The 23,977-nt window shown below is 36.5% G+C and overlaps 1 non-coding gene across 1 annotated transcript; it reads right to left on the bottom strand.

Annotated features, from left to right (window-relative positions):
* Positions 1–1,290: 1,290 nt before the first annotated feature.
* Positions 1,291–1,453, bottom strand: LOC122792632. The gene has a single exon (XR_006363423.1). It is a non-coding gene; the product is annotated as a U1 spliceosomal RNA (small nuclear RNA).
* Positions 1,454–23,977: the final 22,524 nt, after the last annotated feature.

Below are 23,977 nucleotides of genomic sequence, written 5' to 3'. Positions count from 1 at the left end.
GAAGGCAAGTCATACTGTCAGCAGTCTCAGACAAATTACCACAGACAAAGTGACAGACATTTTCTATTATATTACCTATCTCACTCCTTATTTTATTATGTACTTGCTTGTACTCTTCACTGTCTTTAATCTTATTCTTTGATTTCTTTCCTTTGTCAAAATGTGAAAGTCCTGAAATATTAAGTTTATCACTTTTATCCTTTCTTTGTTCTTTTGTGATCGTATGTGTTTTGTTTTGAACTTTCTTTTCATCCTTGTCTGTAACTCTCTATTAAAGTAGAGTGCTCAGCTAATCCATTCTTTTCATCATATACTGAATAGCCAGTGTTTGTATTAGCAGCTGTGGATAAAGCACTAATGTTTAAAGTGCTATTAACTTCCAATATACTCTTTTCAGTGGCACTAGAATAAATCTTTCAGGCCTAATTTATGTAAGTCTCTGTTAAGTATTCAAAATGCAGATAGCTTAAAATTAAGTGTAAACTTGTCAACAATTGCCAAAAAACAGACAATGGATTCAGGATCACTGGATTCTTTGCATCACAAGATGGCACAAAGACATGCAAAGTACATCTTTGTGTCTTTGCATCAAACCAAATTACAGACACATCTGCTCAGCTCATGTCCACTCACTCTTTTAAATAGCTCTTAACACTGAATATGATTGGTAGACCAATATGCCACTCAAATATTTATATACTAAACGAGGAAGCAAAACACTGGAGTTTCCTTTGTCTTTAAGACTTGGAGAGCTCCAAAATAAATGAAAACAAATCCCTGTCAACTCTTTGCCCTTAAAATGCCAAGAGGATGGCAAGAAAATAAAAAATAAAATAGTTTCCCTGCACAAGATCTCAGTATATTAGTGAAAGACTTTAAAAAAGGTGGTAACAAAACCAAGTTTCTGTTTCCTGCTAGAGTCAGAATGTAACTTACTAAAGGATAGCATTATATATGACTGATTACACTAATTTAATATCTTTTAGAAAGTTATTAATTGAGATTTAGCAATATCTAATATATTATAAGATGCGTACATATGATTGCTTTCCTTTCTTAAGTTAAGGTAGGAACGTGCACATAATATATTAGTTTATATTCCTAATAAAAGGTTAGTTCTTCTTTTACATAGGCTCATAGTTTCATAGATAAGTAATAGACTATCTGCCTTTCCAGGCCAGTTTAAGCCTAGCTGACTTCCTTTCAAAGGTGAGAATCAAACCCTGTACTATGTGCCTGCAAGGCAAATACTTTAACCATAATGCCAACACCCAACCCACTTCCACCCCCAGAAAAAGTGCAAATGAAGTCCTCCATTAGCATAAATTATGCAGCTGAGTTTGCCACACTTGGGGAATCACAGGGGACAATGCAGTCTAAATGCAATGCAATAGCCTCATGCTGGGGAAACCTCCTTCTTGACTGTGGTATCCCCCTGCTGCCAGGTAAATATATTTCCCTTTCTATTACACTGTTGTCCATTGTTATGACAACTTATAAAATCCAGCATTAATTCTAGCTGATCTTGTGGTTCTGTTATTTATCTTGATAGAGAGTTGCTGTAGATATTGCTTGGTATTGTTTCATTGTATGATTCCGGACTTTTAAATATTAAGTAATCACCTTATTTTTACTTTGACTGCTTTGCAGATTGTGGCGCTGTGGTTTGTGTCAAAAGTTTGAATGGTAGACTGGATGGCATTTTTATCCAAATGAGGAACTTTTAAGTTCCATGGGATGAACATTTGGGGATCTTTTTTACTATTTTATTGCTACATCATACCTCTTACTCTCAATACTTTATTGAGTTCCTACTCTCACTAATTTCCATATCTCACTAAAGATAAAGCTTGAATCATATTATAATAAAACTGCAAAATTTGCAATCAGTGCAAATTATTATTCCATAACTGCACAGTCTCACAGTCTCTCAAATGGCTATAAATCCACACCATTGTAGCTTTGTTCAACTTACTACTGCCCATAAAATCATATATAAACCTACTGTCTGTCTAACACTCAAATTCATCCTTCATAGCTAGCAACCAAAAGGAACCATTAGATCAGAGGGTAAATGACTTCTCTCTGTATATCAACCTATTAAATGAGCAGGACAAAGCTTTTACTCTTATACTGTAGCCAGTACATGGAACAGCCTACCGATAAATGTCAGATCAAACTGTAACTCATCAGACCCATCAGCTTTCAAACATGCACTAAAAGAATTTTTAACCAAATCATAGACGTGTTTCTGCTCCAAAGCCTACCTTCCCATAACCCATAACATCTGCCTTGAACATCTTTCACTACCAAATACCCTAAACTCTGCCAAACTGTATAATATGACAATGTTCTCTCACTCCTCACCTTCCATAATGTTTTCCTATAGATTCAAATAGCATCATCCATGTTCTGTTAATACCTACTGCCTAATGAACCACCTTGCACACTCTGTCCTCATACTTTCTCTTTCCTCTCATCTCTTTTCTTTTTCCCAAAATATTGGAATGCATACTAAGCTATAACTAAAACGTGTATTCTCTTCAGTCTGTTACATGTTTTCGTACATCCTTTATAATGTAATCATTCGTATCTCAAATCTGATCTGCAACACTGTAAATACTTTCAACCTTTTTACTGTTTACTATGTAAAATGTTGATTAGGAGCTTTTCTCCCCATGCCTTTAATAGATCCTTTATAATGTAACCATCCTACCTAAAATTTACCTAAAAATGTATTATGTGATCTATAATACTGGCCTATACCTCAATATTTTTTTACTGTTTTAAAATGTTTATCTGACATTTTTCTTCCCAGGCCTCTAATGAAAATGGGTACTCTGGACCCAGTCAGACTTTTCTGGTAAACAAATGTCAATGAATAATGAAATAATAAAGATTACAGATTGGATAATGGTGGTATTCATTTTCCATATCATGACCTTTCTTAGTTGCTTCAATTATTAAGACTATAGTCTTGTGGTCAAACCCTAACTACTTGACTAATTGGAAGAAATTATATGAAAATAGGTGGTTAAAATCCATAGTAAATATTATGATGCATCAGAATTTTATTTTGATAAACAAAATCTACTGGATAGTTAAGTTATCATTTATTAAAACTGCAAATAAACCAATTGACTCTCAGTATATGAGTTATATTTTTAAAGTATTTAAAAACTTTGTACACACAAATTCAGACCTAAAGGCTTGTTCTTTTTGTTCTGTTTTGCATATTGCATTTACTCCTGAGTCAAGAAATCTTCAAATTATAATAAAATGAGTAGCTCTGAATGTATTGATTTAATTTACTGTAATCACTTTTAAAAGAAACCAAATTGTATAATTTTGACTATGTAGTGCATAAATATGACTTTGAAATGGATAATTGGTTAACAGTACAAGCTTGTAGACAAGTTTTAATACTGAAGTTGGTTTTGATGCTGAACTCTGTTAAAGGTGATCTCCCACATATGATCAACTTTTTTACGAATCTTGAAATCATCATCTTCTTTTGGCTGTTCCCGTTAAGGGTCGCCACAGCGGATCATCTGTTTCCATTTCTTCCTGTCCTCTGCATCATGCTCTTTCACACCAATTGCCTGCATGTCCTCTCTCACACCATCCATAAACCTTATCATACTTCCTCTTTTTCTCTTACCTGGCAGCTCCATCCTTAGCATCCTTTTCCCAATATACCCAGCATCCCTCCTCAGAACATGTCCAAACCAATGCAATCTCAACTCTCTTGCTTTGTCTCCAAACTGTCCAACTTGAGCTGACCCTCTAATATACCGATCCCTAATCCTGTCCATCCTAGTCACACCCAGTGCAAATCTTAACATCTTTAACTCTGCCACATCCAGCTCTGATGCCTGCATTTTCGTCAGTGCCACCGTCTCCAACCCATATAACATAGCTGGTCTCATTACCCTCTTGTAGACCTCCCCTTTCACTCTTACTGGTACCCATCTGTCACAAATCACTCCTGACACTCTTCTCCACCCATTCCACCATGTCTGTACTCTCTTCTTCACCTCTCTTCCACATTCACCATTACTCTGAACTGTTGATCCGAAGTACTTAAACTCATCCACCTTTACCAACTCTACTCCCTGCATTCTCACCATTCCTCTACCCTCCCTCACATTTACACACATATATTCTGTTTTAGCCCTGCTGACCTTCATTCCTCTCCTCTCTAAAGCATATCTCCACCTATCCAGGGTCTCCTCAACCTGGTCCCTCCTCTCACTACATATCACAATGTCATCTGCAAACATCATAGTCCACGGGACCTCCTGTCTGATCTCATCTGTCAACCTGTCCATCACCACTGCAAATAAGAAAGGGCTCAGAGCTGATCCTTGATGCAATCCCACCTCCACCTTAAACATATCTGTCACTCCCACTGCAGTCCTCACGAATGTCACACTACCCACGTACATATCCTGTACCACTCTTACATACTTCTCTGCCACTCCCGACTTCCTCATACAATACCACAACTCCTCTCCAGGCACCCTGTCATATGCTTTCTCTAAGTCCACAAAGACACAATGTAACTCCTTCTGACCTTCTCTGTATTTCTCCAACAACACTCTCAGAGCAAATATTGCATCTGTAGTGCTCTTTCCAGGCATGAAACCATACTGCTGATCACTAATCATCACCTCCCTTCTTAACCTAGCTTCCACTACTCTTTCCCATAACTTCAAGTTGTGACTGATCAATTGTATCCCTCTGTAGTTACTGCAGCTCTGCAATGAACATTGGAAATAGAATATAATTTTTTTCTATAATATATTAATTAAGAAACATAAAAATCAAGTTATTGATTCATATCTGTAGTATGTTTGTCACTGGTACAAGAGGTAATGCATTCAACTTTGGTGCAGAAGGCTCTGGGTTCTCTTCCCACACCAGGTAGTTCATTTACTGATACTGAAGTTTACAGAGGTACTGCACTCCTGAGTGTGTTGTCATTCAGATGAGATGTTAAACTGAGGTCCCATCTGCTTGAGCTGGTGGTATCTCAGGTGGCTGTTAAAGATCCCGTGACATCTATTGAAAAGAGTAGAAGTTCCCTGGTGCCCTGGTCAAATTAGCCCTAGTAGTATAAATACTACCTTGAGTCTCCCCTGAAAACAAGCTATGAGCCTAATGGGAGTAACTCAGTCAACAGAGAATAAATAAATAAAACAAACAACACATCTTTATCTAATTTAAAAAATATTATTCTTATCCCTTCTGTTCAAATCACTCTTTCATTATGTTAGAAAATGTATACCTGCAAATTCTTGCACAGAACCTTTTTCACATGCATAGATTGGAAATTATATTTAAAAAAATCTGGGATGTTAGAAATTTAATTTATCAATGAAAGAGGATACTGTTTTATTGTCAGATAGTTACATCATTTTAGGAACAAATGTAAATAGTCTTACAAGCACTGTGGTCTGACAATTCTACTCAAACTAAGTCTTTGGTTTTGCTCAATGCTCCAGTTAGATATTGTATTCGAAAATTTCAATACATTATTTTATATCTATTGCCAGAGAAGTTATTGCTAGAAATTGGAAAAGTAAATCAACTACTTAATTCGCTGAGTTCATAAATATTTCCACTATTGTTTGTCAAAAAGAACTAGATACTATCAAAATGAGAGAAAATTAACTACTGAATTTAACATCTGGTTAAAACTAACCTATTTTAGGTAGGTATTACATAATTTCCTTCATATGTACAGTAATACATTTAAAATGTTTACTTATGTGTTAGGATTTGATGTAGACTTTTTTATATAGTTTTGCGTGGTTTTGTTTATTTACTTGTTTTGCAAGTTTCAGAATTTTAATAAAAGTTGTTACAATAGGAAATTAAATTATCTGTGAATATGATTTTAAGTTGTATTGGGATGGCATTCACAGTCAGTACACAAATGCACAAATGATATGATGGCTAGTTACACATGAGCACAGTAGATGTGCAATTCAGAGGCATAAACTGTACTCCTATGCAGTGGTTGGAAAACCATAAAACATTTTATAAAAAAAATGAGTAAATAATGAGAAAGGTCGTGACTATGAGTAAATAATGAGAAATGTCGTGACTATGAGAGTAATGGGTGCCAAAATCAACCTGTTGTGGAAGATCATAGCAGCTGTGAAGAAAGTGTTTAAATAATCTATCCTGTTCTAAATTAAGGATATTTTACTACAGTGGAGTCAATGATGTCCATATGTACCATATGTCAGGTCTTCCTGTGGTCCCACCACTGGTAATACTGAAGTGGATATTGAAGGAACATTCCAAAGGTATATGCTCACCTTCACTGTATTATATGCCTTAATACAATAAACCGCCTGTGTGTGGCTCTTGAAAGCTTACCAAACTGTCGGTATCCACACTTCTTCACATGAACCAATGCCTTCATCTTCTGCTTCATAGTCATCCTCACATATGTGCAGTATGTACTCCTGATGAAGTGTTAAACTTTGGACAGTTGAAGACCAACTTCCTGTGGTCCTGCATGCACCTGCTTTCTACCTTGCTTAGTCCTTACATGGCACACCAGATCATTAGCTCTTCTGTACTGTACCACGGCATGATTCCTTCACCTTATTGCATTTATGTGAGATAGTACTTGCTTCCATACTACGCTCACTGTGTCTTGAAGTTTTTTTTTTTTTACAAAAAGATATTTTCCATATGTTTAAGTTCCATCGGGAGGATATGGGTTTCCTCAATGGTGAAGTTGTTTCTCAGCTGTTATGTTGTTTCAAGTTGTAACATGATTTCCCTAAAAATTTCAATTTTAGAAATGACTACTATGATCCGAACCTGAGTGAACTGAAGCAGAGTGATAAATCTCTTTTAAACAATATTAACATTAAGCAGTAGAGCAAACTGCTGATGTTGCTGTCATTTGTCATGTTTGACCATTTCCATCATATATGAATTGCTTCCATCTCTCAGAAACTGTTATTGCAGAGCAGACCTGTAGATATGTGTGGGAAGGGATGGAGGAAACTCTGTCCTTCTTGATTAGTGATGACTCACTTACTGAAATACAATAAATATGTATGCAGCTTGGTCCTAAGCATTGTCATTACCAAGTACCAGGAACTGTAATAAATATGTGGATTAATATGAAAGTAGAGTATATGAAAAGGAGCCTTTACTCAATAATGTTATTACACTTCATACTTAAACAATGTTAACAAGAATTTCACCTTATCAGTACCTTAGATGCTATTCATGAAGACTTCTCAATAAACAGTAGTGCTACAAATGTATTTCTTCAACCCAGATCTTAACTTCACCTATTTAAAACTACTGGTCTTCATTATGTCTGTCAATCTTTGTATAAAAGCAGTTATCAGTGGTATACAAAATGGCAGCACTCAGAAAGTTTCAGCAATTTTACTTCAAGGCACAAAGACCTTATGCAAATGAGGTTTGAAGGCATATAGCTCTATGAATTGCATTACTACACATATGTGCAAGTATAGTAAACATCATAGGTAACTTTGTACCACCATGAAGTATCTGTGACATGTGCATGTACACTTACTTGCACTGGTTAAGCCTGAGCTTTGAGGCACTAAGCGGGTATATGTGCAGGCATTTAGCTGTGCAAGTGTGGTTCACACCCTAGGAGTCTCACTTTCCTATCTTACTCATCATCATGTTCTAAACAGGACAACAGAAATTATTTCTGTGTGAGCTTAGGGCAGGACCCCAAGCTGCTGCCTTAAAGAAACCAAAATCTTCCTCTACTTCTTTGAATACACAAAGACTCTGAAAGAAAGACATGATATAATGCCTTTTATTGGATCGACACAGGTTTTTCAATCATTTCAGCATTCAGTCCAGCAGTAGCCTTTTACTGGAAGTTACTGATGTTAGATACCATGCTTAGATATCCTGTTGTGCCTATAAAGGGAAGAAAGTCATGTAATTCATATTGGCTCAAAAAGACACTTGAAAAATGCCACTGTGGAAAAAAAATGTGAAGCTTGGATGTTTAGTATGACCAGCACACCTCAGAGACATACAGTGTGTGTGCGTGTGTGTGTGTGTGTGTGTGTGTGTGTGTGTGTGTGTGTGTGTGTGTGTGTGTGTGTGTGTGTGTTTGTGTATGCGTGTTTTAATATGAAAAAATGTAGCATATAGTTAACTTTGATCGAAAAAACTTCCCATTCTATATATCTGACACACCTCTCCAATCAGGCACTATCAAAATAGATTTAGGCCCTGTTATTGACAATCTGTTATCTTTTGACCATCTTGTCTCTACAGTAGTTAGGAAAGCCTTCTATCTGTCCCATCTAAATTCTATAAGTATCTCCTCTAAATCAAGGGATGTCTTAAATTTCCCTTTACTCATATCACATTAGATCCATTATTGAATATAAAGTCCCTTTGGAATGTATTTCTCTGAAGTATCACTCAACTTTGGAGACCTCAGAGGTTCCTAACTAAAAGGATCAGTAGCCTCAAAAACCTTAGTTATCAGGACAGACCAAAAACCCTTTCTGTAATCAGTTTCTTAAAGACTCTTCCATGGCAATTTGTGTCTAGCTTTTCATGTCATGAAAGATCCACCATTCTTGACCTACTTACTATTCCTATACAGAACAACTGGTTGTTCAAATACTAGGTTCAAATACTAAGTTAAAGGATCTAAACCACCATCAACTGATAAATAACCTTATGTCAGCATGATAGATTTTTACATGGTTCAGTTCCAGGACTTTAGAGCTCCAGTTGTGGGCTGTAGCAGCTGCTTGCAACAAATGTAGAAATAGTTGCTAATTTAATAGGAGAAAAGAGGATTTATTTTCTCAATTTAGCACCCCATGGAGCCAGATCAGGTGGAAAGCATTGGGACAGCTAGTTACACCTCTGAAACCTGGTATCAGGACATCTTCATAGAAGAATAATGTACTCAAAGTTGTTAGAATGTGCTGCATAGCAGCATTGAGTTCAAGATGTCAAGTTTTTGACAAAATCTCTGATTATAGTTATGCTTGAAGCTTGCCGTCAATATACAGAAAAATACATGATCACTTAGGAGCTTCTGAACATGGGCAACAGTTACACACCTGTATTCTTGCATAATTTGTAGCTGATTTTACACAGTTTCATTTCATTACAGTTTATGTGAGCATTTCTTTGCCGGTTTCACAAATGTGAAAACCTGCACCTCTTGTTCACATTTACAGGATTTGCACATAGGCAAAGAAATGTGTTTTGCACATTCGCCTTGACTATGTATGTAGACTAGGACAACAAATACCACACTTGCTTTCATAACTCCACAAATGTGGTTCAATGCTATAATCTTAAATGGGTTTTACTTCACAGGCTGAACATATTTTTCAATAAAATATCTTACTATACTGTAAAATTCCCCCAACAAAGATATCTATTTAAATATGTACATTTATTCATCAGATTCTAGCTAAATTGCCAACAGTGAATAAAGTGAAAAAAAAACAGCATACCAAGAACGTTTATTGAAACTTTAACACACAATTTCACTCCCAAAGCTACTTGATCAGCTTTATTTGATAAGGCACCTTTGAGTGTTTTAAGTTTCAATAAAAATAATTTTTCATTTGCTTGTTTGTTTCAAATTATTTGTTTTGTTTACTGCTGTACTGCAGTTTATCCTTTTAAGCCACATACTGTTTGGTGATCATGGGATAAAGACCTGACCAGATCCCAGGTGACTCCTGTTTGTCTAGTGGCTCTTGCATATGGTGTGGAGTTAGTCTTAGGGAAGAAGAAAAATAATGGGGTTAGGCCATCTCACCTCTGTTTGAGCAGTAGGAATGGGGGGCATGTGCCTAGGCAGAATCTTGACTATAGAATCACTGCTGGAGACCAGGAATCATATGCATGTGCTGTCTGCAAGGGAGGGAAGGGTGACTGATTACATACTCTTAGAGATGTTTACATAGATTATAACAGCACACTGCAGGCCGGTCCCCTGGATGCTTTGGGTATGTGCTGGGGACACTAACAAAACAACTCAATAAATGAACAGCAGAAACGTTCTATGATTTATTAAAACAAATATCCACTTCTAAAACAGCAAAGCTTTCAGGTTTCCCCTTCCTCAGTGCTTTCAAAAACAATTAAAACATCACATTTAAATAGTTAATCACATGAATCATATGACACAGCCAGCCAATAAAAATAAGAATAACATCAAATAACTACTGAACAATGTTTTATTTTATTTTATTTATTTTACATTTGTTGACCGGGCTAGTCTGGCTGGATAACAAGTCCATTTTCAGCAGAGGCCCGAGGAGAAAAGCTCCACTTTCTACTAGTACATTACATAAGAAATATATTGCTAAAAAAATACATCTTAAGGATTAATAACACTGCAAGAGAGATATTCAACAGTAATGTAACAAGTTTTCTGAAAAAAAGAAATGTACTGTTCTTCAATTCCAACAATTTTACAAAAGAATGTATAATACTTATAGTTCTAATAGTGGTAGAATCAGAAACAGGAGTTGGAGTGGAGAGGAAAGGAGTAGAGGAGTAAGAGAGTAATAAATAAGATAAATTAGTCAGGTGTACTGCAGGAACAGAGCCAGTGGTTTTGGAAGTACAGTTTAATTTTCTGTTTGAAAAGAGGCAAAGATGTAGTCAGAGTTATGTCACAAGGTAGAAGATTCCAGTTTCTACCTACTGTATTAGTGAAAAGACAGTCACCAGTAAAGTTGTTTGACTTAATTGCTTTGGCCATTAGTTTATGAGAAGAGCGTAGGGAGTTGAGATTGTTATAGGGGATTATCAGTTGAGAAAGAATTGGGGTGTTGTCAGGTTGATAAAGTATACTATGGGCAGTAGAGAGTTGAGGGATAAGCAAGTAGTTTTGGAATTCAAGCCAGCCTAGAAGTTTTAAGTTAAGACAATGGTGGGTTCTGAAGGGGTTACCAGTGGCAAAGCGGGCAATATTGTTGTAGCAGGTTGCTAATTTAGCTAGATTGCTTTTCTTAAGGTTGGTATAAATAGAGAAGGCATATAGTAGTGTAGATAAGAGATGGGATTGGGCTATTTTGGTTCTAATTGCTGGGGTTAGAAAAGGTTTAATTCGATATAGGGATCCTATTTTTCTGTTAACTAATTTGATGGTGTAATTAATGTGTTGGTCGAAGGAGAGATTATTGTCGATAGTTATACCTAGCAGTTTTGTTGTAGAGTCAGGTGAGATGATAGTGTTAGTGTTTGAGGAGATGGAGAAATGTAATGGGGGGGTACGAGTGGTGGGGGTGAAAAGGAGAAGTTTTGTTTTTTTGGCATTAAGTAGGAGGAACCGTTTAGAGAACCATGTTTCAACAGTATTAAATATGTTTTGGGTAAGTGAGATCAGTTCTGTAGTGGATGGAGCAGAACAAATAAGGGTCGAATCATCTGCATATTGAATGCATGTCGCTTGTGGGATAGCAGAATGAAGATCATTGATGAAGAGAGAGAAGAGAAGAGGACCAAGAATGGAGCCCTGAGGAACTCTGATGGAAATTGGCAAAAGAGAAGACATATGGTTTTCCCATATGACTGCTTGCTGCCTGTTGCTAAGATATGATCTAAACCATTTAATAGCTAGGTTATCAAGTGAGAGAGATTCAAGAATGTTAGTTAAGAGAGAGTGATTGACCATGTCGAACGCTTTTGAGATATCAATGAAAAGAGCAGAAGAGAGAAGATTATTATTGCGATTTTTGTTGATAGTATCTATAAAAGAAAGAAGGGCAGTGGCGGTGCTGTGATGAGGTCTAAAGCCATGCTGACAGGGTGCTATAATGCTGTGAAGAGACAGATATTGTACTAGTTGCTGGTGAATGCATTTCTCCATAATTTTTGCTAGGGGTGAAAGGAGAGCAATTGGTCTATAGTTGGAGTAGTCAATAGAGTTGCCACCTTTATGTAGTGGAATAATGTGAGAGACTTTCCAGATATCTGGGATGGATCCCTCTTGGATAGTTCTGTTTATGAGAATGGATATAGGGTATGCAATTTCTTTGGCTGCTTTTTGGAGGAAAAGTGAGGGGAGCTTATAAGCTGAAGGAGTACAAGGTTTCAGTTTGTGAATGAGTCTATAGATGTAAGAAGTAGATATAGGTTTTAGAGAGAAGTTGTAAGAAGAGTTAGCTGGGTTGTTTGGGGGGTAGTAGTTGTTGGTATTCATTTGTCTAGCTAGGGATTGAATAGTATCGGAAAAAAAAGAGTTAAAAGTATTTGCAGTTAGGAGAGGAGTGTCTGGGTTGGCATTTAGTGGGGAGGGAGTTTTGGCAGTACCTGGGGAGAGGAGTCTATTCACTGATAACCAAAATTGTCTGGAGTTATTAAGATGGGTTTGCTGAAGTTCACAGTAGTATTTTTTCTTGTCTGAGATTATAGCTTTTTTAGCCTGATTTATAAGCTGGCGGAAGTGAAGAAAATCTGGGCTATTTCTGTGGCATCTCCATTTGGTCCAAACTTTATTTCTGGCGAGGATGAGTTTTTTAGTGTCTTTGGAAAGCCATGGGAGAGTTTTTGACTTCATTCTAATGGATCGCTCTGGAGCATGTCTATCAAGAATGGATAAGAAAGTAGTATTAAAGAATAAAACTGCATCCTCAAGAGGAAGTGTTTTTAAGGAATTCCAGTTACAGATGCTGAGTTCAGCTAGAAAAAGGTCTATATTAAAATGCTTGGTAGAGCGAATTTGTCGAATATTTGGGGTGTTTACACAATCTGACTTTTCTCTAGAAATATAAGTTAGGGAGTGATCACTGATATCATCTGGCATGGTGCCTACTTTATATATTTTGTTAATATTGTTTGTGAGTATCCAGTCTAATATGCTCTCTCTTTTACTGTGCTTATTGAATCTAGTAGTTGAGGTGATAGTTTGGGAGAAACCGTGTAGATTAATATGAGAGGAGGGATTTTCAGCATTAATAGTACTCCAGTCTATGTTAAAGTCGCCTAGGATTATAGTTTCCTGAGGGTAGGTGGTAGAAACCCAACTAAGAAAGTCTTCTAATATTGGAATATTGTTGCCTGGAGGTAGATACATACATATGATATAAAGGGCTTTTTTAGCATTTAGTTATAGTTTAGTTGTGATGGCTTCTATTTTGCTATCCTGGTTTGGACATGTTGGTAGAGTAGTGATGTTAAGTTGATTTTTAAAAAGGATTGCTACCCCACCACCTTTACGTTTTGTTCGGTCTTGTCTAAGTATGTTATAGCCTTGGGGTGTTATCTCAGAGTCCTTAGTGCCTGATTTTAGCCAGGTTTCTGAGAGGCATAGAATGTCAAAAGAATAGGTGTCTAGGAGGGCATGAAGGTGGGGTATTTTATTGTTTATACTTTGAATGTTAAGGTGCCCTATGAGGAGTTTATTATTGAGATTTGAAGAGCATATTTGAGGGGAGAGGTCAGCTGGGCCTGGGTTGGGGTGAATGTCACCATCTAGTAAGGTAGGATTACCTAGCTTGTTTATGATGTTATTGTTTAGTAAGGTTAGAAGTTTAGTTTTTTTATCTGAGGGTGGGATATAGGTGAGGTGAGACAGTCTGTGAAATTTAGGAAGAAGATAGTTAGGGGTGGATTTAGTATTGGAGTATGATGTGAAGGTGTATATGGTTGAGGTCTGTTTTTGTGTGGAAGTAGGCAGGATGGTAAGTGAGTTTTCAAAGAAAGTAAGACGGTAAGTAGAAAATAGGGTGGTTAAGAGTAGGACTGATAGAATAAGGAGTGTTGGACAGCAGGGAGTCAAACTATTAATGCAGTATTAAATATTTTTTTATACAGAACAGTTTTAAAACTTACTGCATTGTTTAAACCAGGATATGCATCTGCCTTTAGCCTCAGAATCCAAGAATATTCGATATTTTCCAAAATGTTATTTATATCTCCTTCCTTATTAGTTTTATGTATTACCTTAATAACTCTAAACTTAAATGAATGACCTAAATCATGCTCTGCAATGTGTTTCACTAGTGCATTGGTCATAATGTCTTTCTTAATTTCTGACTAATAATGTTCTGTTATTATTTGATTTGATTTTTATTTTTATTGGCTGGCTGTGTCGTGCATTTATCTAGTTCCATTTCTGTAAGACTTCCCTCAAAACAATATAATCAAACTTCCCTTAAAACAATATAATCATCATAACAGAAATCTGTATATAACACATCTTTGTATAACCTTTTAAGGGATGCCTTCTGCATATTCTAATGCTATCCTATACAGTCATGATCAGAATTGCTTACTGGAGGTAAATTGCTAACATCTTTACACACGCATACACACACACACACACACACACACACACACACACACACACACACACACACACACACACACACACACAGACACAGTTTCTTTCGTTTTCTACTTTTAATAACTGACTTGCTTTTTAAACTTTACTATTCCTAAACAGCAAAGTTCAATTTAGTGAGCACAACAACATGCTGGACATTTGCTTTTCGATGACCAAGTTCACTGTAGTTTAACATGCTGCCATAAAGCAGCAGACTTGTTTTTTTAGCAGGCATTACCTGTACATTAACAGCCTGCTGGAGAACGTTTGTTCTCCAGCCATGGTGGCGATGTACAAGTCATCCATTCTCTATTTAAGTTTAATAAACTGGTGTTTCTGTTCACTGTATGCTGAGCAACAGTCTAGTTTCTTTCTGATTCCATGTCATACAGCCCCGCCTACTGATGATGTATTGGAGAGAGGAGAAACAGTTTGTATTAGGTTGGCATATGTTCTCTACTCTGCAGCAGATTTTACTACAAAGTAACTAAAATGGTGCACAATCAGTAACTCACTTAAGAGAAAAAAATCAATAAATAAACAGCTATATTCAAGAGAAAGGTACAAAAAGAAAGATGGAACAGGATAAGATTCTTAATAATATGTATAGCCCTTAGCATCCAGTGCAATAAAAACAGATGTGAAGCTACTAAATCATTGTCTACGAATGGATTGGACTGATCAGTTTTAATGAGAAAATTACAAATGTGTGAAGCACCTCAGTGATAGACCCCTAAATCTTAATAGCACTTGGATGCCATTAAGAAGCTTTTGTTAAGCACCCCTAAGTGCTATTAAGTCTGGGTCTTGCATTAGGAAAACACTTAACAAGTTTATCTTGTTCCTGATTTCAGAAAATAATTGTAACACTCCATGCACTACAAATGCATTCCTAGTAAAGTTTATTGTACTTGGCATGCAGTGTAATAACACAGATGTTACACTGTAGAAAACCACTGTCTATCACATTGTAGTAAATCTTGCTCTATTGAATTATTGCTTTACTGCACCTTTGTCTTTACAGATGTGCAAATTATTGCAAATCTTTTCTTTTCAGCACTAATTCCTTGCTGTAAAACATACAAACTCACTCTACAGTAGGGCTGCCACTGAAGTGATTCACACATCTGTAGTTTTCTCCCTAATAATGCATTGGTAAACAGCAATTTATTAGTTTTTACATCTATTTTATTATACTGTATGTCAAGAACTATATACCTTACTACTCTCCCATCTTACTTTTGTTACCTTTCACTTCACTATAGCTATATTTATTGATTTATTGTTTGAGTAACTGAATGTGCTGCATTCAGGTTAGTTTGTAATAAAATCTGTTTAAGATTACACAACATTTGCCATCCCAATACAAATGCGTTCCTCCCCTCTAATACATTATCAGAAGGCAAGACTGCACGACAAGGAATCAGGAAGTAAATGGACAGCTGCAAAGCATACGGTAAATAGAAACAACAGTTTATTAAACTTAATAAATATAGGACCAAGTAATTCAAGTAATAACTTCACATTTTAGAATAAGAAAGCCATTGCATTACTTAAATTACATAAATCACAGCATGAGTGCATAAATGCAACAAAAAGAAATGGTAAAAAATAACTTTGCACTGGATCCTTAAAATCTGATGACTCAGTTTTGCTTACGTGTGCCAGTAACTTGCTGCACAAGCATGAAATCCGTCCATTCATCAGCTACCCTTTTTTCCCACTTTTGCACATGGGGTTGGGGTGTCACTTCAACAGTGACAATCATCTAGACCCAATGTTCACACTGCCGGGTGGCTAGTCCAGCCACGTACCACACACTCTCACACACACACACACACACACACACACACACACACACACACACACACACACACACACACACACACACACATATGGACAATTTAGAGTGTCCAGTCCAGGCATTACATGCCTTTTGAATGTAGGAGGAAAACAGGGCACCCAGGGAAAGCCCACTTGAATATAGGGAGAACATGCAGACTCCACACAGAAGGCACCCCCAGCCAAGAAATGAACAGAAGAAACTCTTGCTGTGAGGTGACAATGTTATCCACCACACAACTGTACCATGTAAAACAGTTTGAGAAAGGCACAAGTGCTTTATTGCAGTATGGTTCAATATTATTTTAAAACCTGGATCACTAAGATGAGTGTAATTGTGCTGTTTCCCCAGCAACAATCCAAGATCATAACTTAGGCTTTCATCAACAAGTGCTCCAAAGGCCAGATTAAGTTTACCTCTAAATAACCTGTAACCTGTGTAATGCAGGTTTGACTTATATAAATGTTGAGTAAATGTCAAAAAATTCATGTTCCTTAGTTTTCAGTAAATCTTCTCTGTATCATTTCCAGATGAAAACTGGCAAAAAGCATTGCTATATTCAGTAACTTGCCTAACCATTAAATTGTATAAATCACACAACACCGCAGGGTCTCTAGCTTATATAACATTAAAAAGTACTCCTGTCTGCCCCAAAGCTCTAACGTTTATATTTCAAACTTGTTCTTTGAATGACAGTCTTTGATCTATTTATTATTATTCCTAATTTTTGTATCCTGTTTTCAGTTTCTAATGACTGGTTATTCAGTTTAATAATAATAGGCATACAGACAAAAGTTACAGCCTTACGTTAGTGATGTTACGCAGTCACACTAATTTTTTTCAGTCTAACAAGGACATCTATTTTAAGTTGTTTACACTAAAATCTATAATTACTCAACCATATCTACTGGAAACTCAAAGTTATTAACAGATGCAATGACATCTCTAAAACAAATGTCAGATAGTGATGCAACCATAAATAACATAACCTGTTGTTTAGCCCAGCAAATTTCATATGCAAAAGTTTAACTCACTGAATTATGAGTTATTAATATCAAATTTTCCTGTCTGAAGAACTACTAAAGGCAGAATCTATTAAAAAAAAAAAAAAAATATATATATATATATATATATATATATATATATATATATATACATTGTGTGTGTGTGTGTGTGTGTGTGTGTGTATATATATATATATATATATATATATATATATATATAGTACATATTTTTTATCTTGCCTTATATACGGTATATATATTTTATCTTGCCTTTAGTTGTACATAACCCAAGCCATTTAGCAGCACAATAACTACTTATTATTAATTTTAGTTTTTTTCTAACCCTGACTGCCCTCATTGGGGCAAACATGCTGACATGATCTTGCTTAAGATTCATTAAAGTGCTTAATATAGCTAGTGCTAAAACAGCCCTACTCCCACAATGTGCCAATTTATGATCCAGAGAAATATTAGCCAAAATGAGGAAAGATTTCATTATCAGCTAATTTGCATGTCTCTGAATCACATTTACAACTGTAATGTGCAGATCACAGTAGTAATCTGCTGCTTGCATAGGCAGTGGTATTCCCCGACCCAGGCACTCTTCCCCACACACAAGTACATAAACATAAACACACACATACCACAGGCCCATAGCTGTCCCCGATCTGTTTGCCTCCCATGGTTCCACATACCCCCATAACAGTTGAAGTGCCATTATGACAAATATCTAGTATGCCCTGGTGGCTAGTGTAAACCCCCCCCCCGAGCACCCTAATACTATAAATACTGTTACGGCAAAGCCATAGTGGCTAGTGAACCCCCCACTCCCACCCCAGTCATGATACTCCTGTTTGTGCCATTATGGCACTTCCATTTAAGATTAATCCCTGGTGTCAAGTTAATTGCCCAATCCTCTTAGTGCTGTCAGTGTCATTAAGGCACTTTAGTACATGGTGTCCTTGGTGTATAGCATTTCCCCAATCCCTGATCCCTGTACTACTGATGCTGCCATTAAGGCAATGAAGTGAAATGTTTTCCTAGTGTCTAACGGCTGCCTCCAAACCCCACCCACTCTATTCCCACACTACTGCCATGGTAGGTAGTTGAACACAGCCTTTGAGCAGTGTTCAGTACTGCAAAGATACCATTGCACTATTCTATCCTGTGCATACCCAAAAGAGAAACACAACAGTGAGCACAGTTTTAGGGGGAACACGTGATGTGACATGCATGTCACATCACATGCATGTCACTTGATATGACATGCATGTCAAGTATGTTCATGCAACATCTAATGTACAGCATAAACATACCTGCCCTGCTTTCCTGCCTTTCCTGAAGGCATAATGTTCTTACAATGAGAAATGAGTTATATGATTCTGTAGACAGCCTACATTCTATATGTGCATTACTCCTATGATAACATTCACTATATGTCATACTAAACTGGTGTATCTCTCACCGAGACAGGTAAAGGATTTGGGTCATCTGAAAACCAATGTCCTCATCCCCCAGGGATTGTCAATAAACCTATTTCCTTACTAAGGGGCAATGACATCTGTCAGTGGGGTGGTTCCTGGTGGGCCACCTGCTGTGGCTTACCTCTGAGCCGCTATCTATAATCCTGTCAACTTGGCACGACTGAAAATGGCTATGACACACATATGACTTTGTTGTAGTTTGTAATTATGTCCATCTGCAGCACTGATGTAGCAGGCCAGCACCTGCCATATCTGGTGATGTAGACTGTGCTCAGAACTCCTTTCTCTCACCAGGAGTTGCCCAAGTGTCCTGTGTGCCTATGGAAGGATTTCATTCTTGAAAGGGCAAATGTTGTCCGTCCTCTACCTGCATCCACATTCTGTGGATATGATTACACCTATGAAAACCAGATAACTATACACAATATGCAGAGGACAATTGTTACAATGCTAGCTAAAGAAATACAAGTAACAAACATAGAGTAGTAATACAGTTGAAACATTTTCTGTAAAGATATTGGTGGGACAGATGGCACACAGAGGCATAGGCCATCTCTGCAGAGTCTAGCCTTTCTATTAGGTCCTATATATATATATATATATATATATATATATATATATATATATACATATATATATATATGTATATATACATATACATACATATACATACAAATATATATATATGTATATATATATATATATATATATATATATATATATATATATATATATATACACACACACACACACACACACACATATATGCATATAGGACATATTTAGGTCCTACATGGTGGGCTGACATGTTACCTGTAATTTCACAGGACAGAGACAGAGTACGTAGATGAATGTGGCTCATATCCCCTGATGTGCCATATAATAAAATGCACATAGTACATAGACAGGTTTGCAGTCTGACACATTGATCTACACACATTCTTATTAGCACTTTTGGGTAGAAGGCACAGCTGAGCATAGCTTGACACCTACAACATCTGAGTAATAGGTTTAATAGCCTCAGGTTTAGGAGGACACCTTTAAGTATATTGGATAACACATTTTACGACAGAATTGATGTTAATTATATTTCAGAACCTCTCCCATCAAGTAGAGTTACTGTAATACCATGCAGTAAATAGCATTCAAAATGGTGCCACATTCACATACACCACGGTTTCATAGGTGAATGCCTAATGCATATGTAAATGAGCCAACATACCACAGATGTCTTAGAACTGTCTAATTACAGCCTTGCAAAGGATGGCCAAAAAGTGATACTTCTTAATGAGGTACAAGCCAGTTTTGTAGGTTTATAGCATATGTAGGTTCATGTAGATAGGTGACTTGCATGTGAGTATGTGCCATACAACTGCACAGTGATAGGCTCCTCTGCTCACAATTCAGAAATGACACTGTATGCATGAGTACTTAGCTACAATTTTGAATAATCCTGTGACAGTGGCTATTTCTGATAGTACCCAGAGGAGAATACCTTCCTAGTAATGAAGGAATCAAAAATTCAACTATAACTCTTTTGTATCCCATTTACAGATGGACTTTTGGGGTCTTATGATGGACCTTTCAGGAAAGTTGATGGCTTTTATAACTTGGCTGAGGTTCAGACCAGAGCCATGGACATAATCAGAATATGTGAACACTGCAGGCATAGGTACAATGATCTGTGATGTCACAAATCTGATTACCTCCATCAGTGGGAACCAGAGGTTAGGTAACAGCATCCCAAATGGAATTGCCATTGCACATTTTATATGTTTCTGTGAACTGCTGTCAGTGTCCTGCACAGGTATACCTGCTACTTACAGGTCTGTCTTGATATGATTGAAATATATGGTGAGATAATATATGCAGCTGTTATGTTTAATGGTGGTAGAAATCAATAGTAGGGTGCTCTGTCACCATGCTGCAGGGTAATATCTCTATGTAGGTCTCTGGGGGGTACATAACTAGCTGTAAAGGAGCAGGAGGAAAGGTCAGCTGGGCACTGAGATGTGTAGTTTAAGGTATCACCTGTATTCTTAAGATGTTTCTTTTCATCAGTGTAGGCAGCTAGTAATAATCCATTTAAAGCATCATGCACTGTCCTACAAAGTTTATGCTACCCTTATTAAGAAACAAACCAGGAAAGAAACAGTTCGGAGAAAGGTAACACAATGGTATACTGATTATCTCAGAAGCCATATAAGGTGAGAGGCCGGAGTAACTTAACATTTATAATGTTGAAGGAATTTGGGGGATAGACAATGTAGTAACGTTTTAGTAGTTAAAGGAAATCCTCAGAGTCTAACTGAGTATCATTTCAGATAATGATATAAATGAAAACCAGAGGTCATCATTTCAATTTATGAAATGGCAGGTCATGGAAGACAAAGGAAAGCATAACTTCACACAGAGGGTTTTGTGTGATTGGAGAATGCTTCTTGAAGCAGCACTAAGGTCAGGAATAGTAACAACATTCAAGCATGCCTGTTACCTGAGGCGATTCTTCTGAGGTGGTGGGAAAAATGAAAAGAGTGAAAAAGCACCTGCAACTTAGAAGGTAGATGTAGGATTAGACTGCACAGAGCCAGCAGTCATCAACTACCATCAAACTGTACAGATCTCTGTTGTAAATAGAAAAAGGGTTGTGATCGAAAATAATTCTGGTATGATGGGCGTCCTATGAGAATGTGGAGAGGATGCTCCCAACATATAACTGATAAAATATGCAGAGGAGGAGAACTGGTCTTGTTTAACCCTCTGAAAAATGTGTGGTACGTGAATGTCTCAAGATAAAAACAAGAAAAACCCTCAAAGCCCTGGAGTGCAGCTGCAGGGGACAAGAGAAGGAATTCAGTGCTTCTTAGAGCTAAAGTGTACTGGAGCTCAGATGGAAGTAGCAGCAGAAATGTAGATACAGAGAAACACTGAAGATGGCCTGTATAGTTCTGCACTTGAACTAATTTTCCTGGACAAGAAAAAAGTTAATAAAAAATAATTGGTTTCATAAAAATAACCACAGAAAGAAATAAGGACATAGATCAAGCTCTACGGATCATTCTGATTGTTTAGCAGACCTGCAAAGAGAGAACAACTTTAAAGGATAACATCTCTGAAATGAAAGCAAAATTAGTACTCTCAGAGAAGACAGATATGGAATATAGAGTTTGTCATAAAAACTTAAGATTCATAGAAGTACCAGAGGGTTTGTTCAGCATCAGCTTGCAAGATGGTCAAGGATACCAAAGGACTTTAGCCAAAATTTAGAGGGCACACAGGGTACGGGCTCAGAATGTGGGTCCCAGAAGCAGCAGCGCTAAACATATTCTAGTCAGACTTAAAATATATAATATAAAAGAAGAAATACTAACAGATATTTGAAAAACAGGGATTGTCTGCAAAGTGAGATATAGCAAAATACTGAAAATGATGCAGAACAGATCTTGATTCTTACCTGCAATCAAGTTAGATAAACAGCAGCATCTTACGTTTAAATTGATATACCCAACATATTTTAAGTTTCTCGTACCCAAAGGTACAAGATGTTTTCTTAATGCCAAGAAGCAATTCAGTTTCTAAAGGAGCAGGCAGTGCACAGTGCTTACAAAAACAGAGACTGAAGGAATTCAACAGCATTCTGAGCAATCAGCAAGGCACAGATCTGTTGCAAGCAGCAGGACTTTCACAACAATTACTAAGGTGGCATGCTCAGCAGCTAAGGACTGAAATAGAGACTACCTCTGGTGAACAATTTATTATGTCAGGAAAAAATAATGGTACTTGTAGAAGAATGGTTTTGGGCCCAAGACCTGAACCTCAAATGGTGGTTGCTTTGTTGACTGAAGTATCAGCAAAAAAGGTAATTATGTGCTTTAGTTTACAGTTGATACATTTACTAAAGAAACTTCGGGGTAAGACCTCATGGCAAGTTGAAACTGAGTTTAGCAATGCTTGTGTTTGGACATAATCCTATTTAAATAATAACTGGTGATCTTAATTTTCCAGGGAGCCTAATAAAATAATGATAGTGAAATTGTAGAATTTCTAAATAATGCATCGAAAATGAGTGAATGCCACAATATTGCATGTTCAAAAGCATGACAACAAATGCCAAATGATATAGTAATTACACATAAACATTTTACATTATAATTACAAGTGAGTAGAATTTAGCACAATAATACAGGCACACTTTTTTTGCAGATGCTTCCCTTCTTATCTCCGGTATAAAGGGACACAGCTCCAGTACATCTATATTTAAATATACTGAGTTTGCTGCTGTGTTACCAAGGATATAAAGGGATTACATTTATTTTCTGAAGGTCAGCTGTTTCCATTACTTTGTATTGTTAGAACCGCAAAATTAGTATGCTTAGTATAGGCTGGTGTGGAGGTACAACTCTCCACATTTGGGAATGAAGGTAAAACAGCTCTCCTGAAAATATAATGACATTATTTGTAACTTTAGTTTATTATTGTCTTTTATATGACAACTTATCTGAATGTAAGAAAACATAATAATTTTCATGTCATGGCAATGGAGTTAAACCAGTATAGTTAATAATAACCAGAAAAGCTGTCTCAGTAAAGTTGTACATAATCCATCAATTTTGAAGAAAAGTGTTGGCTTTGGTTTATCCGTTTATTGAAGTATTACTTGCCTTGCACTGTCCTGTTAAATAACATGCATCTAAAGTATGCAGAAGGAGATTTCACTATGAAATATAATTCAGTATAGTGCTCAGTGTGGTAAAGATTTAACATGTTAAAGAAGAATCTTCAGTTTGTTTCAAAAAAGGTTTTCACTTTTTAACTTTAAATAGTACAGTTTATAAGTTGATCACTCCAGAGCAACCAATGACTTTACTTTTATGTTAGTAGTAAAGAAATATAAACATCAGGAAGAACTTCTCTCTATGTGCAAGACCCATGGTAAAATCATATAGTTTTTAAATATAGCAAAGTAACTACTGGTAAGGAAGATGATATATAAGTATTTTATTTGTATTTTTAACACACGTTATTTCCATTGTAGGAAAGCAAATGTGAAGAAAAAGGAAAAGTAATAATAATCATTACAGCAATGTTTCTCTCTTCAGAAATTGCCTATATTTCTTTTCATTATCATAGTCCTTTTAACAATTTAGTTTCAATTGGAGCTTTTTATAAAAATTTTCAAAGTCAAAGTCAAAGTAAACTTTATTGTCATTTAGAACTACACACATGTAGCCTAAACAAAATTCCGTGCATCAGCTCAATTCTTTCTCAATTTTTTATTTTTCAAATGCATTTGAATGAATTCCAT

The sequence above is a fragment of the Protopterus annectens genome, chromosome 1.part2, assembly GCF_019279795.1.
Source record: "Protopterus annectens isolate FY-2018-M chromosome 1.part2, PAN1.0, whole genome shotgun sequence".
NCBI classification, from domain to species: domain Eukaryota; kingdom Metazoa; phylum Chordata; order Ceratodontiformes; family Protopteridae; genus Protopterus; species Protopterus annectens.
The sequence above is the reverse complement of the archived record's forward strand: the minus strand, read 5'-3'. Positions and strand labels throughout refer to the sequence as shown.